We start from the raw sequence: 14,118 nt of genomic DNA, 5'->3' as shown, positions 1-14,118 counted from the left end.
TAGGTTGTGGTAAGGCAAAGTATTATGTGTCTCGGTGGGCCTAGGAATCCTCAAATGATGAATGGAGGGATATATGGTAAAGCCTAGAGGTGGGTTCTCTCCATCAGGCCTAGGAATCCTAGGAGATGATATATGGTAAAGCCTAGAGGGTGTATTCTCAGTTAAGGCCTAATGATGTGGTGTGGAATGTGGTAAAGCCTAGAGATAGGTGTCTCAATTATGGCCTAGTGATCCCTGAATCAGGTTGTGTATTGCAATAAAGCCTAGATACTAGGAGACACTCTAGTGGCATCCATGCTTGTTTTGGCCTAGTGATCTGATGACGATTGTGGTAAAGCCTAGTTCTATTAATGAGGGTGAGGTGTTGTAGCCTTGAGAAGCCCTATTTGAGCTTTGATTATGAGTCCCACATTCATGCTTGGAATATGGCATGGGGGTGATTGGTTGAAAGAAATATTTGGTCCAGCCAATCTATGTTTGGGTGGTTCGTGGAAGTCGCATACCTAGTTGGATTTTGCATTGATTAATAAGAGTTCCTTTCCTTAGTATTTTATGAGAAAATGTACTGGTTCATATGTGGCATTTATGGTTGACATATCCTTATGTTTTTTATATGCTAGTTATGAGTATGTTTTATCAGAGTAATGATGTATGGATCTCATCATGGTTTGATTTGTAAATGAGTGAGCATTGAGTATATGACCTAATAAATGTAGATAATGTGAGAAGGCATAAATTCTTCTTATATATTATGAGATATGTATTAGACCCCTATTCTCAGATTTGTTTTTATGACCTGTGGATTGCATATTTGTGACATGTTTGACGAAATCTATGTCATGGCTAGTAGGGCTCCAGTCAAGTATTTTTTCAAATATTTTCATTTCTATCATTGTATCGATTTTAATTTTCATTTCTGAAGGTTTCATGGAGTTCTAGGAAGTGGCCTGAGTGCTGGCCCTAAAAATATGGAACCGAATCTAGGGTCGTAGGCGTGGAACTAGCTGAAAATGATACAAGTTTCTTGCATGTTCATGTTGTGAGATTGGATAGAGAGCCCAAGTAGGTTGCATGCCGATACAATGGGAGTGACTTAATTTCTAGGGAAGTGAAGTGTCAAGTTGTCTCAAGGGTTGATCACCAAGAAGGGTTGGTTGGCTCCTGTAGGTTTTGTGACATGTTTACAATGTCGGATTGGTTGTGTTGTGTTGGTTCCACTTCCTTAACTATACATGGGGAGTTGAATTAGATTTTAGTAGCCTCTTGTCACATGTTTACCCCAGTGGACCAATTAAATTGGGTAAATGTGGGAGGATGTTGTTACGTAGTGGTGTGAAAGCATGGTTCAACACTTGAACTAGATGGGTCGATTTTATTTGTCATGCATGCATGTAGGTTGTATATGTGCTTATTATGTATTCATGGTAGGGGTAAGCTTTATAGTTGTCTTTCCATGTAGTAGTTGATCATGTTGTTTTCGGGATGTTTTTGTCAGGAATCCATGTTAGTAGTATATTAATTTGTTATGCATGTTAGTGTCTATATGTTGTTATGCATGCATTGTCATGGTTATGGTCATACATGTATAGAAGGTTAGACATGAATTATGAGGCCATTTTATGCATTTTTGGTCATCACAATGCTATTGGTATGTTATCATGCTAATCTATTGGATAAGACAGAGCTGGAGATGTAGATCATAAGAGTGAGGTTCTGGCACTAGACCTCAGTGTAAGAGTAGATCGGCATATATGTTTGTATGGTGGGTATGCATGTATGTTGGTTAATGGTTATTATAAGTATTAGGGTTACTTATATGCTTGTCATTATTTTATTATTATTGTTACATGTATGCTAAATTCTAGTTTATTCGAGTAGTCATAGTGTCAGTAAGTCACGAAGGATAGTAACTTATTTTTATATGCATTGCGGTTGTATGCATGATGAGTATGTTCATTGGAACTATGATCTTGATGTTACATGTATTGTGCCAATATAGATTGGTCTATGCAGTTAATTGTGGTTATGATACTAAGGTATGAGTCGATAAAATTGTGATATTATGTTGTACTAATCTAGACTGACTGTGCATATGTGATTGTTATGCATGGATGACAATTATTTATGAGTTAATGATGTGAAGATGTTAGCTAGTTACTGTTATGGATATCATTACTTATTTGTATTTAATTTGAGGTTTTATGAAGCTACATCGTGTTAAGCTAGATTGATTGTCTAGACAAGATAGCCTACCCTAACATACATTAAGGTATGAGTTTTATTATGTCACCTATTTGGTGTTCGAATGTTTGATTATGTCCTCTATTTGGTTTTTGATTCTTTGGTGTCTGTTATGTCATCTATCTCATATTTGAATCTTTTATTAACTGCATGATACAAGTTTTTATCTATAATATTTCATGAAGGAATGATTTTTTTCTTAGATGGTTGCAGTAACACATATGTGGTGAGAACAATTGATATGTGCTTGAGTATAAGTAGGTGGTATTTTAGTAGTATGATTAATGAATGTTGTTTTATTATGACATGGTTGTTAGTCTTCGCAAAGGTTGATTTAAGATTAATATATATGATGTCTTGATATTTGGAACATTTGATTGACATGTGCGAGCAGCTGTAGGGAAACATGCTTGGTATTAGTGTGACAAGGTAATAGTTGATTTTTTTATGTAGCTAAGAGTTGGCTGAGGTAAAAAGGTAAAATAAAATAATTGGATAAGAATTCTTTTGTCCATGATTGAAACACTAATTCCAATGAATGATTGCTCTACATTGAGGGAGTCTTCTTAACCTTGATTTTATCTGACAATATGTGCATATGTTCTAGATTCATGAACATGTATTTGACAGGTATACAATTTGTTTTCTAGTTATAGTTATGTCTGTGAAGGGAATTAGATTCCCTTTAGAGATGGTATGCATCTATTTAGTATAGGTCAGCGTGCTTGGCATAAAATTTTAAGGTAACTAGTATATTATTATGTTTATTTATACACTGACGAATATGTGTTTATGGTAGTATGATGTAGGAGATTGAATTGTGGTGAGCCCTGGTATTGCACCAAGAGTGTTACAACTCCCAAAGGCTCCTTGCATCTATTTATTAACCCGAGGTTCATATAAACTTCAAGGTGACAATGCTATATACACAATAGATGGAATTCTACTCATGCCACCCTCAACTAGGTCATTTGATCATTAGGGCTCAAAGACCATTCTTCTAATGAACTACGGGAGATTAACTACTGAAAGCATGATTTAAAAGGTAGTCCTAGTGAAGAAAAAGTAAATTCTATTGAAATATAACTTGTAAAAGTTGTCAACTTGTAAATGCTACTGAATCAATCCATGAGAGAACACAAGAATTATGCTAATTGTAGAAAGGAAACTTACACTAATTGCAATAAACCATCTAGCTATCGAATTCACTTGAAAATAGAAGATTATTATTATACCAATTCAGAACTCATGAATTCATGCATCATTTATCTATTTCAGACTTGCAGATTAAGTATTTCCCTAGTTTTCCAAATCTTTGATTAAGGAACTAATGTTATTTTCTCTTGCAATAAAGGAAAATGAATTGAGGGAATGGCCTAGGTGGTACCTCTGATCATGGAGTCCAATATAGGGGTTTAACCTTATCCTAAACTAGGATATATTGGCATTACAGGTCAAAAAGGGGCAAAACAGGCTACTACCTGTGTGCTACTGGCGCGGCCTACAGGATTCCTATATTGCTACAAGAAGTTGTTAAATTCTAAAGGAAGTTTTCGAGAGGGTTTAGAGGGTAAGGATGATGGGATGAAGTGATTTCAATATTGATGGAGGTTGTGGGAAATGTATGGAAGGTGACCAACACCCATTGCCAAACCCAACACTTTAGGAATGATAGTTGTGGGCTAAGAGGGCTGCTTTGAGTGACCTAAAAATAGAGATCAAGAAAATTGGTTGGCATTTATCAAGAGATAGTGGAGATGTTCTAGATGGAGGTGGTGAAAATATCTCTTTCCTACAAATCCAATAGTCTCGCAACATCACATGCACCTATTCTTCTTTTCACTTACAAAATATTACAACCAATGGTGGAAAATATGAGTTTAATTTGAAAACTATTTAACTCATGCTAAGAACTTGATCTTTGCAATTAATTAACTTCTAATTTACAACAATCATATGTAAAGCAAGATAACAAAAGTATAGTTTTCCAATAAATCATAAACATGTAATCACATAATGTTTTTGGGTTGTGATGGTGGAGTCCTTTATTCATGCTCCCATGAGAGAGATGAGATAGAGGCCATATTCAGAGAATTTTTGAGGAACTATAATCTACTAAAATGCAACAACTAATCAAACATTCTAAGCTAAGAGAAGTATAAATACATAATAGGGACCTAAGCTACTAGGGTTGGGCCCAAAACCAATATCTTCAGCCCTTTGGACTAACTCAGTCATGGATCAAAATGAAAATTTTCATTATCATTACAAAAATATCAAATACATAACATAATAATAAAAGATAGCAGTCACAAGTGCTTGACCTCAATAGCCTCTTAGCTACAAAAAAATTGAATCCTAATGAGTTCCTTAGCATGCTTATTTATAAAAGAGGGTAGCTACCAACAGCTCCCTATAAAATAGAGATGTTTGTCTCGAAAAATTAAGAAAGGTGGTTCTAGATATTCCTTGAACTGCACCAGCTTAGTTGTCAACAACCTTGGCCTGCTTCACTGCCAATGACCTTGATTTGATGAGAGATAGAGTGGTTATATTTGACTAATTGGAGTAGTTAAGGAAGTGGAAAACATCCTATATTCTCTCCTTATTGTCTAATCTGATCTACTACACTCAGATTATCTGAAAATTTCTCCAATTCCTGCATTTAAGACATATTAGGCCACACAACATAGAAACACATCTTTTACTCCTCACACTAAGCATAATAAAACAAATTTGTAAATTAATGTGAGAAAGAGATGATTTTAAAGATGGAGGATTCCATTATGAGCCTTATGATATACCTATTAATGAGCCACATCATCACCCCCCTATTGAAGCTATTACTCATCCTCTGAGCAACTCACTCATCTATGTCCATGTCTTTCATGGCCCTAGTAGCCTTTCTAACATCACAAGGTTATGTAAATGGTGTGCCTTCTTGAGGGCAGAAGCCTGCATCCTTCTCTATCTCTATCCACTACTTCATTTCCTCTTCTTCATTCCTTCCTTCTTCTACACCCAATAGTAGAGGTCTACTGAGATTGAGTGCAACACAATTGAATTTTAATGTTTTTATGAGCCTTTTGTACAGTGGTGTCGTTTGCAATGCATTCCTCAATCTTTCAGGAGAGTGATACTCCTTGATCTAGAGACTATGGGGTAAAGCATTCAATCTTGTCTGACATGCTTGCTAGATTTTTGTCTTAACAACATTAGTGCAACTTCAAAATGTAAGATGGCCTGCTCTTGGGTTGGAAGGTATCTAGGTGCTAAATCAACATCATTGGAGATGATGGTATGAGTACTAATTACAATGATTGGGCTTGTGTACAATGCCCTGATATAGAGTGGTTAGTTTTCTTCCTTTTCCATTACTTTATGTACCTCCTTAGCTCTGGCCTCCTCATGAGCCGTCCAATATGTAAGGGCCATCAGTTGGAGGTCCCCCAACTTTGCATTGGGATTCCAAACATTCATATCATTCAAGGTGAGGTTATGCAAGTAGAATTCAGCCAATTTGGCTTTATCTTCTACGCTACTTTGGTCACACAATTCAATGAATTTTTTGTAGTCCTCAAATAACATGGATCCATGTTGTGCTAAGGTCTTGATTGGAACTACATCCACTACTCTTTGAGAAAGAGTACAAAATACTTGGATGGTTGTCTGCACTGTAGTGCCTCCATGGAGAGGCTTTCCATTGTGGCTAGTTGAGTTTCCTTCTCTTTCATTTTCTTCCTCAACCATCTATTTTCTACCTTCAACTATTCTCTCATTATGGACTATTTCTCCCTTAACTCACTTAGCTCCTTTCCCATTTCAACGACCTTCTCTTCCTTGAGGCCCACATCTTCCACCTTTTTGGATTTATAAATCTACATAAATCTATTGGTTCTTCTTCTTTATGATTCAATTTCAAAGAAAAGGGGGATCGCACTTTTTTGTGGAATAACTCTCCCTCTTTGAATGAATTTATTATAGGAGCTCAAACTAGGTTGTGGAATAGGTTCTTGTAGCTCTGGGAAATCCTTCTCAAATGTTTTCGAGTAAGTTGCTCCTTCCTATTGCTCATTATTCTCTTCCTATAGCACACTCTATTTTCCATGTAGCACACTCTATTTTTCCTGTAGCATGTTGTGTTTTTCCTGTAACTTCCCTCTTCCTTTTTGTTGGAGTCTGGTGGGTGTCTTGAGATGTTTAAAGGAGATTTATATAGTGGTGGGCCTCCTTACATATGCTATAGAAGACTTTGATATGGTTTATGGTGAGTTGACCTCCTCAACATTCCTTTCAGTGAGTCATAACTCTTGTTTCTTACTTGGGGTCCTCTCAATTGTGATAGGGGACTTTGTGGGAGTTTGAGGCCCTCCTTGATTAATCCTGGTGCTGCTCCTGGTTTTAAAGTAGAGAGGAGTTTGGTTTTTCCTTTTATTTTTGGGTTTGACTAGTGTGCTCAAGGTAGCTAAGGTGGTAAATACCTCTTTTTCATTGGGTCTAGGAGACAAAGTTGTTTTCTCTAGGGATACCTCTTCTTCTCTAAATGCAATAGTTTTCTCAGGGCTTGGTTTTTCATGTTGCTCCTATTCTTCTTCTTCTTCTTTCCCTTTCTATACTTATTCCTCTAGGTCTTCCTTTCTTCCCCAGACTCTATCTCTCTTTCCTCCTCCTCCTCTGCCTTTTGTTCTCTTTCTTCTTCTTCCTTTGCCTCTTCTTCTTCTTCTTTCTCTTCTCTTCCTCCAACACTAGAGGCTAGGGTCTCCTCTAGTGTGAGGGTTTGAGTGTCAATGAAGGCCTCTATGTCCATATCCATGAATTTGGACTAAAGGACTAGGACATTTAGTTTATTTAAAGCATCTACCATTATAATTTTGATGAGGCCATGGTGGCCGAGGTGTTGGTACTTTCCCTCCCTCACCTTTTGGCTCATGTCCCTGATGGACTCTAGGAGGACATACGGTACACTAAGTCTTTGGGCTTGGGGTAGTTTTTCTTTAAACCTTGGTCTGTGGAGTAATATAAAATAGTAGCCATATACTACACTCGACCTTTCCTCAAAAGAGATGCATTTCAGGATATGGTGGGCCACCTCATTTGAGGGATAGGGTAGGATTTCCCTCCTAACTCCATTTTTTTTTCTTCAATAGGTTTTTCATAAATAGTGAATAAGTTATTTTTGGCAATGGCACTACTGGTCTTGTCTTATCTTCTCCATTGGATCCCTAGGGGAAGCGTTGTCACCCTTCTAATTAGCTCAAGACTGATTGAAATAGGTAATCCCCTCACAACAGTGGTGGGGCTCAATCTTTTCTGAGAGTTTAGGGCCATGGAAATTCATATGTAATGTCATCATCATATTGCTTCGGTAGTTCAAATAATCCTAGCCATTGATTCCTTTTGAAAATGTCTAATATAGGAGGGTTAAGATTAATCCCTTTTGTGTCTTTAGGTTACCTTCTATTGAATCACCCTCCCATCTCTTTCCTCTATTTTAAATGAGGTGAAGGAGGGTTGCTTCCTATAATAGATCTAATGTATAATTTGGTGGAAGAATAGGGTTGCAATCTTCAATTGATGACAATTTTATATATTATCTCCAATCTGTAGCCATAAAAGTTCTTGCAATCCATAATTTGACTGATATTTCCTATGGACTTTGTGGTGCACCAACACATAAGCTATGGACATATAAATGAGAGGGTGAATTTAATTTTACCACATGGCATGAGATAAGGATAATTGGAGACCAAATCAACCCTTGACAGTGTTCTTTCACTCTTTGAGGCTTCTTGTACCAATTTCTTGGGCTTCCTGCAACATTTGCAGGGTTCTTATAGTTTCCTCTAGCTTCCAATGGCTTCCTCTTGTAGAAATGGAAGAGTAGGCTTCAAATCTCCTCAATGGCTTCCTGGACTCATCCTTACCTTAAATATTTTTGAAATGAGCATAAACGTAAGAGAATTTGAGCCTCGGTACATTATATTCCACTTTTGGCTAGGGCTCGGAGCATTGTGATGACTTGGTAGAGGAACGAGGTTTCCTCTTTTGGACCATTGTCCCCACCTAAAGTAATTGTTTGTTCATCCCTCATAATCACCACCTACTTTCTATGATCTAATATTGATTGATGTGACACCTCCACATTGCATGAGGACTCATAAATCACTTTTTTTTGATTGACCAAGGGTGGCAAAGTTAATTTGCCACCTCCATCTTATAAAAATACCTCTTCTCAACATTTAGACATTTTTCATTATTTATACATAGGAAGGAGATGAGAGGTTTCCATACCTATGCCTACCCCATAACTAAATAATGAACGGGTATGCATGATGGAGTGTTGGACCTTTGTACTATCACTAAGGGAGATGTCTTACTATTTTGTTTTTCGTTCCTATGTATATCTTTTCTGCTCCTCATCATATTTGATTTTTGTTTTTGATATGTGTGCAGGTATTTTGTTAATGTCCCTGGTGTTTCTGTTGTTTCTAGGGAGTCCTTCATTGAGTGGTAGAATTCCTCATGAGTTGGTATCACGCCCTCTACTTGATGGATGGAAATGACTAGGATTATGCATTCTCTATAATGGTTGCATAGGTTGCTATAGGAGAGTCTTGTAGCATCCCTTTTCTTCTCTTCCAAGGTATTTTAACTGCATGTGAGTGATGAGAAAGGGTGTAGATGGCTTGGAGGATGATGTTATTTCTATGATTGAGTAGTGTAGGGTTGTGAAAATTAAGGGAATGTGCTTTGTGTTTTTCAAGCAATTTTCAGGATGAGACTCAGTGCTACTATGATTAGTTTTGAAAGATATTCAATTCTATTATGAACTTAGATGTATGAATAATGAATGGGCGATCGATCAAGGTGGGATAGACTCATTTACATTTGGAAAGGTCATTCTTGGTCATCTTCTCATTCAAATCCTCTCCCTATAGCTTTTCAAGATCCTCTTGTAGTGCAACAACACCTTCCTATAGCAATCCAGAGAGGGGCTGAAATTTGATTATTGAACCACTGGGATGATGGAGAGTGGTGAGTACATGGGTTTGGATGGAGAAAATGGAGTGGATGGGGGGAGAAGTGGATGGAACCTTGAGTATGTTGGCCTTCTAGCTCTGGAATTCACCACTGTCCTCAAACCTACAAAATGACAAAAAAAATTAACAAACATGTTGTGGATCCATGTCCTCGGATTCTTATCTATTTTTCTTTTGTTTTCTTTTTCATTTTTTTATAGAGACACACAATCTGCCTCAAGAGATGTTTTCATCTGTTATTCCTACCCTGATCACCTCAAGGGAAGTTTTCACCGAGGGATGTTTATTTTTTCCTTTTCTTTACTCCTGGGCTGCCTCAGGGAGGTTTTCAACCCAAGAGTTGGCTTCATACGCCTCAAGAAGTTTTTCATCGAGGCCTTTTATTGCCTTTTTCTTTTATTTTTTCACAAAAAGATAGTATCAGGGAATGTTGTGGCTTAGAAGCTATGACACTTCCAATCAAATTAACCTCTCTGCCAATGGTGTTGATGAATTCTTCCTTGGACATAAGCTTTTTTTATACCTTCAATTTGTAGCCATTGATAAGAAATGGAATCTCTTCCTCATCAATGGTCCTCATTCAAATAGCTTAATTTTCATTGAATTTATCTACCAAGTATGGGCGTAACCATATTTTCATTAATTTTCCTTTGAAATACTTGAACCTAGAGACATATAGTAAGGCCCAATCCCCTTCTTGAAAAATGTTTTTCTTGATATTCCTATCATGCTAAACCTTCACCTGAAATTGGGTAACCTCAGTGTGTAGGAGGGCCTGCATTTTGAATTCATCCAAGACATTTATCTAGAGTAGCCTCTCTTACTGTGCTTTGGTGACATCTAAATCTAATTGCGCTTCCATTCTCAAAGTATTGTACTCAAACACAATAGAGAGCAGATATTCCCTTCCATAGACCAAATCATATGGGGTAAAACTAGCAGTTGTTTTCCAAGTTGTGTTATAGGCCCAAGTGGCCTCCACTAATATGTCTGCCCAAGCTTCCTACTTCCAATCACAAACTTGGTGAGGATGCCCCCTAATTCCCTATTTTTGACCTCTACTTGTCCATTGGCCGGAGGATGATAGGAAATATATTTTATGTCCTTGACATGATGCCACCTAAACATATTCTTGATCAATTGTGATGTGAATTGATCCTTCTGGTCAATTAGTATCTATCAAGGGTACCCAAATTTGTAGAACACGCTCTCTATTAAGAACTCAGTCACGTTCTCCTTTGCTACTACCTTGATAGTCTTTTTCTCAACCCACTTTGTAAAATAATAAGTGCACACAATGATGTACTTTTTTTGCCCTGATAGTCGATAAATTGGCCCAATTAAATCCATGCCCCACTTGTCAAATGGATCCAAAGCCACCTAAGGCTGTAGGGAAATTTTTTCCTTGGGTGTAGGTTTCCCCATCCTCTCGCACTAATCACATCTATTGGTATATCTTCTTTGATCTTGATGGAGAGTGAGCCAGTAGTAGCCAACTTGTAGAGCTTTGAAAGTTGTTCTCCTAGCAGCAAAGTGACCTCCACAGGGCCCATCATGATAGGCTGAGAGGACGTCAAAGAATTCCTCTTCCGTGAAACATCTCATCAAGATTTGAACTAGTCCCATCTTGAAGAGATTGCCCCCAATTCAAGTGGAAGGGGTGATGGTCCTTACGATTCTGCTCTTCTCCCTGGATGACAAATTTGGAGGAAATTTTGCAGCAACTAGATAGTTGGCTATGTCACCAAACCATGGAGAGAGAACTACAATAGAAAATAAGTTCTCATCTGGAAGTGGGTCATCCACCATCCCTTCCTCACCTGCAAGCAAACAAAGTCTATACATAAAATCTGCAACAAAAATTTCTTTTCATGGCTTGTTAATGATAGTTAAATCAAGTCGTTGTAACAATAACAACCATATAATAATTCTAACATTCACATCAGTATTGTTCATCAAATATTTGATAATTGCATGATTAGTATGCAAAAAGGTTTGGTTTCTAGTGTTGTAGTATCCGAACTTGTTAAAAGAGTGTAGAACAACTAGGAGTTATTTCTCATTTACAGTGTAGTTCAATTCAACCTTACACAATTTTCTACTAATGAAGTAAATAGAATAGGGTGACTAATCATCTATTTGGCTTAGCTTTCCCTACAAATTTTTTAGATGCATCAACATGGATATGGAAAGGAAGCATCTAGTTTGGGCCTCTATGTATGGGTGCAGTGGTTAATTTGTCTTTCAAGATCTCTAGGGTTTGTTGGAAGCTATATGTCCAACATAATTCTAAGTCATTGGCCAAAAATCCAAACAATGATGAGTCTACTTTTTTGAATTCCTTGATATACCTCCTATAATATCCAGCTAAGGCCAAGAAAATTATAACATCCCTATACTTTTGAGGAGTAGGGACCATTTTTATGAAACAATTTTGTTTGTTTCCACTTGTATTCCCTCTTAAGATATTGAATGGCCAAGGACAGTCCCTGCATTCATTAATAATTCACACTTCTCAAGACTAAGAAAGAGGTTCATTTCAATGTGATTTTTCATAAATTTCCCCAGGTTAGAGAGAGCCTCCAAGAAGTCACACCCATAGGGACTGAAATCATCCACGTAGATATCTATAGAGTCATAGACCAACTCAGAAAATATGCCTAGAACTTCCCATTGAAAAGTGGCAAGGGAATTACATAATATGAAAGGAAGGATCCTACAAGAAACGTTACCCCAAGGACACATGAATGTACTTTTTTCTTGGTCCTCAGGGTTGATCTGGATATGATTGTAACAACTAAATCCATCGAGGAAAGAGAAGAATTCCTTCCCTGAAAGAACATATAAAACGTGATAGATGAAAAATAGAGGGAAATGGTCTTTATTGGTGGCTTTATTTAGTTCTCTGTAATCCACACAGATCCTCCACTTTCCATTCTTCTTTGGGACCAAAACTAGAGCGGACACCCACTCACTATCTGAGATGGGGTATATGAGCCTTACATCCAGAAAAAAATTCAATTCTTCCTTTACTATGGATTTGAGGGCTGGGTTCATTCTCCTCTGAGGTTGGCATAGAGGTTTGCATCCCTCCCTAATGTAGATGTGATGAGTAGAAATTGAAGGATGCACCCCCTTCAGTTCTTTATAGCTCCAAAAAAAAGCATCTAAGTTCTCTCTCAGCATTTTGCTCAACTTCTCTTACTGGTTGGCTGAGAGAGAGGGGTTAATATTCAAGATTCTAGATGGAACCAAATTCTATAAATTTGACATGTGAATGACTTGGGTTGACTACACATAACTCATTCCAAGGATTACCCTTAGATTCCTTCACAAGCTCATTAAGAGGCAAGGTATTGAGGGGTTGGTTCTAGAGGATTTGGTCAATGAGATCTTCTTCATCAGGTTGTCCCCCTCCTATAACAACATCTAGGGTACAAAATGGATGGGAAGTTGTATGATACACTTCATCTTCCTCCTTCTCCTCCAACCATAGGGATAATTCATGCTCAATGGACAGTTGCGAAACAGGGTATCATGCCAATTGTTTGGAAAAATGTCCATTCTTAATGGTCATGTTCCCAACCCTAAAACTTAGGTAAGCATAAACAGTGGCTAGCCATGGTCTTCCAGGAATGAGAGGACAAACATTGAATTTGTTTTTGGGGTGGAGAACCAGGAAGTTAGTAGGATACTCCCAGGAGTCAATAGAGACCATTACATCCTCAACAACTCCCTCGGGAGACATTATAGAGCTATCTGCAAGTTGCAGCACTGCAATGGTCTTTCTCAAGGATCCTTGGAGGTTTAGATTTAGCATGTTTTCTTTAGACATCACATTTATGGCAGCCCCAAGATCAATCAAGGTGTCAGGGACAATGACGCCATGAGCATGTACATCTACCACGAGACTTCCAAGATCTAGAAATTTTGGGCAAATCATTCTCCCTAGCATCAAATCATATAATTGTCGAATAACATTGATGGTGGGGGTATCTTTATTTCTCCTTTGAGGATGTTTGAACCATTTCTCTCTGATAAGCTTATTATAGATGGGAAAATCCTTGATAGTTTGGAGGAGGTGGATTTTAACACACATATTCTTCAATTCTCCCAGAAGTTTAGTCTTTTCTATGGTGTTCTGGTTAGAATGGATCAATCTTGCAGGAAAAGGAGGTGGATTTTCCTGAGGATTACTCTCTTTATTTTCCTCTTCAATCTCCTTAGGTGGAGATGGAGGTTTGTTATCTCAGACGACTCTTCCAGACCCGAGGTTGATTTCTTGAATCTCCATAACATAGGCAGGGTATGATGTCTCTCCACTATAGACCTAGTGTGCCTACTTGTTATTCAAGTTTAGATTGGGTTGATTAGGAATCTGAGGTTGCTTGGGTGGAGCAGGATGAGTGAGATGTGGTTGAGATGGAGTTGGAGACAGTAAAGGAAGAGATTGGTTGAGTTGAGGTTTCTACCCTTGTGATGGGTTATTCCATTGAGGATGTGGAGAACCATATGGCTGAGATGATTGATTGATAGGTTGGGGAGGATACTGAGATGCATAAGCCCAAGAAGGAGGTGTGGACCATGATGGATGAGTGGAAGAGTACCAAGGAGGCAAGGGTGCATTCTAGTTGGGATGGTAATAAGAGTAGGATGCACCTTGCATGCCCTAGTTGTATGGCCATGGTCCTCGAGGCCTCCTTTGATTGTTGAAACAGAGTTGCTCATCGCCACTTTCTACCCCTTGGTATAAAACATTCAATCTAGGAAAATAAGGGCACTTATCTATGGCATGGCTTTCCTCACAGACTAAGAAAGTCTTTATAACATTTAATGG

Source organism: Pinus tabuliformis, chromosome X (genome assembly GCF_031772625.1).
Source record: "Pinus tabuliformis cultivar Carrire ecotype Pingquan chromosome X, CPIR1, whole genome shotgun sequence".
NCBI classification, from domain to species: Eukaryota; Viridiplantae; Streptophyta; class Pinopsida; order Pinales; family Pinaceae; genus Pinus; species Pinus tabuliformis.
The sequence above is the reverse complement of the archived record's forward strand: the minus strand, read 5'-3'. Positions refer to the sequence as shown.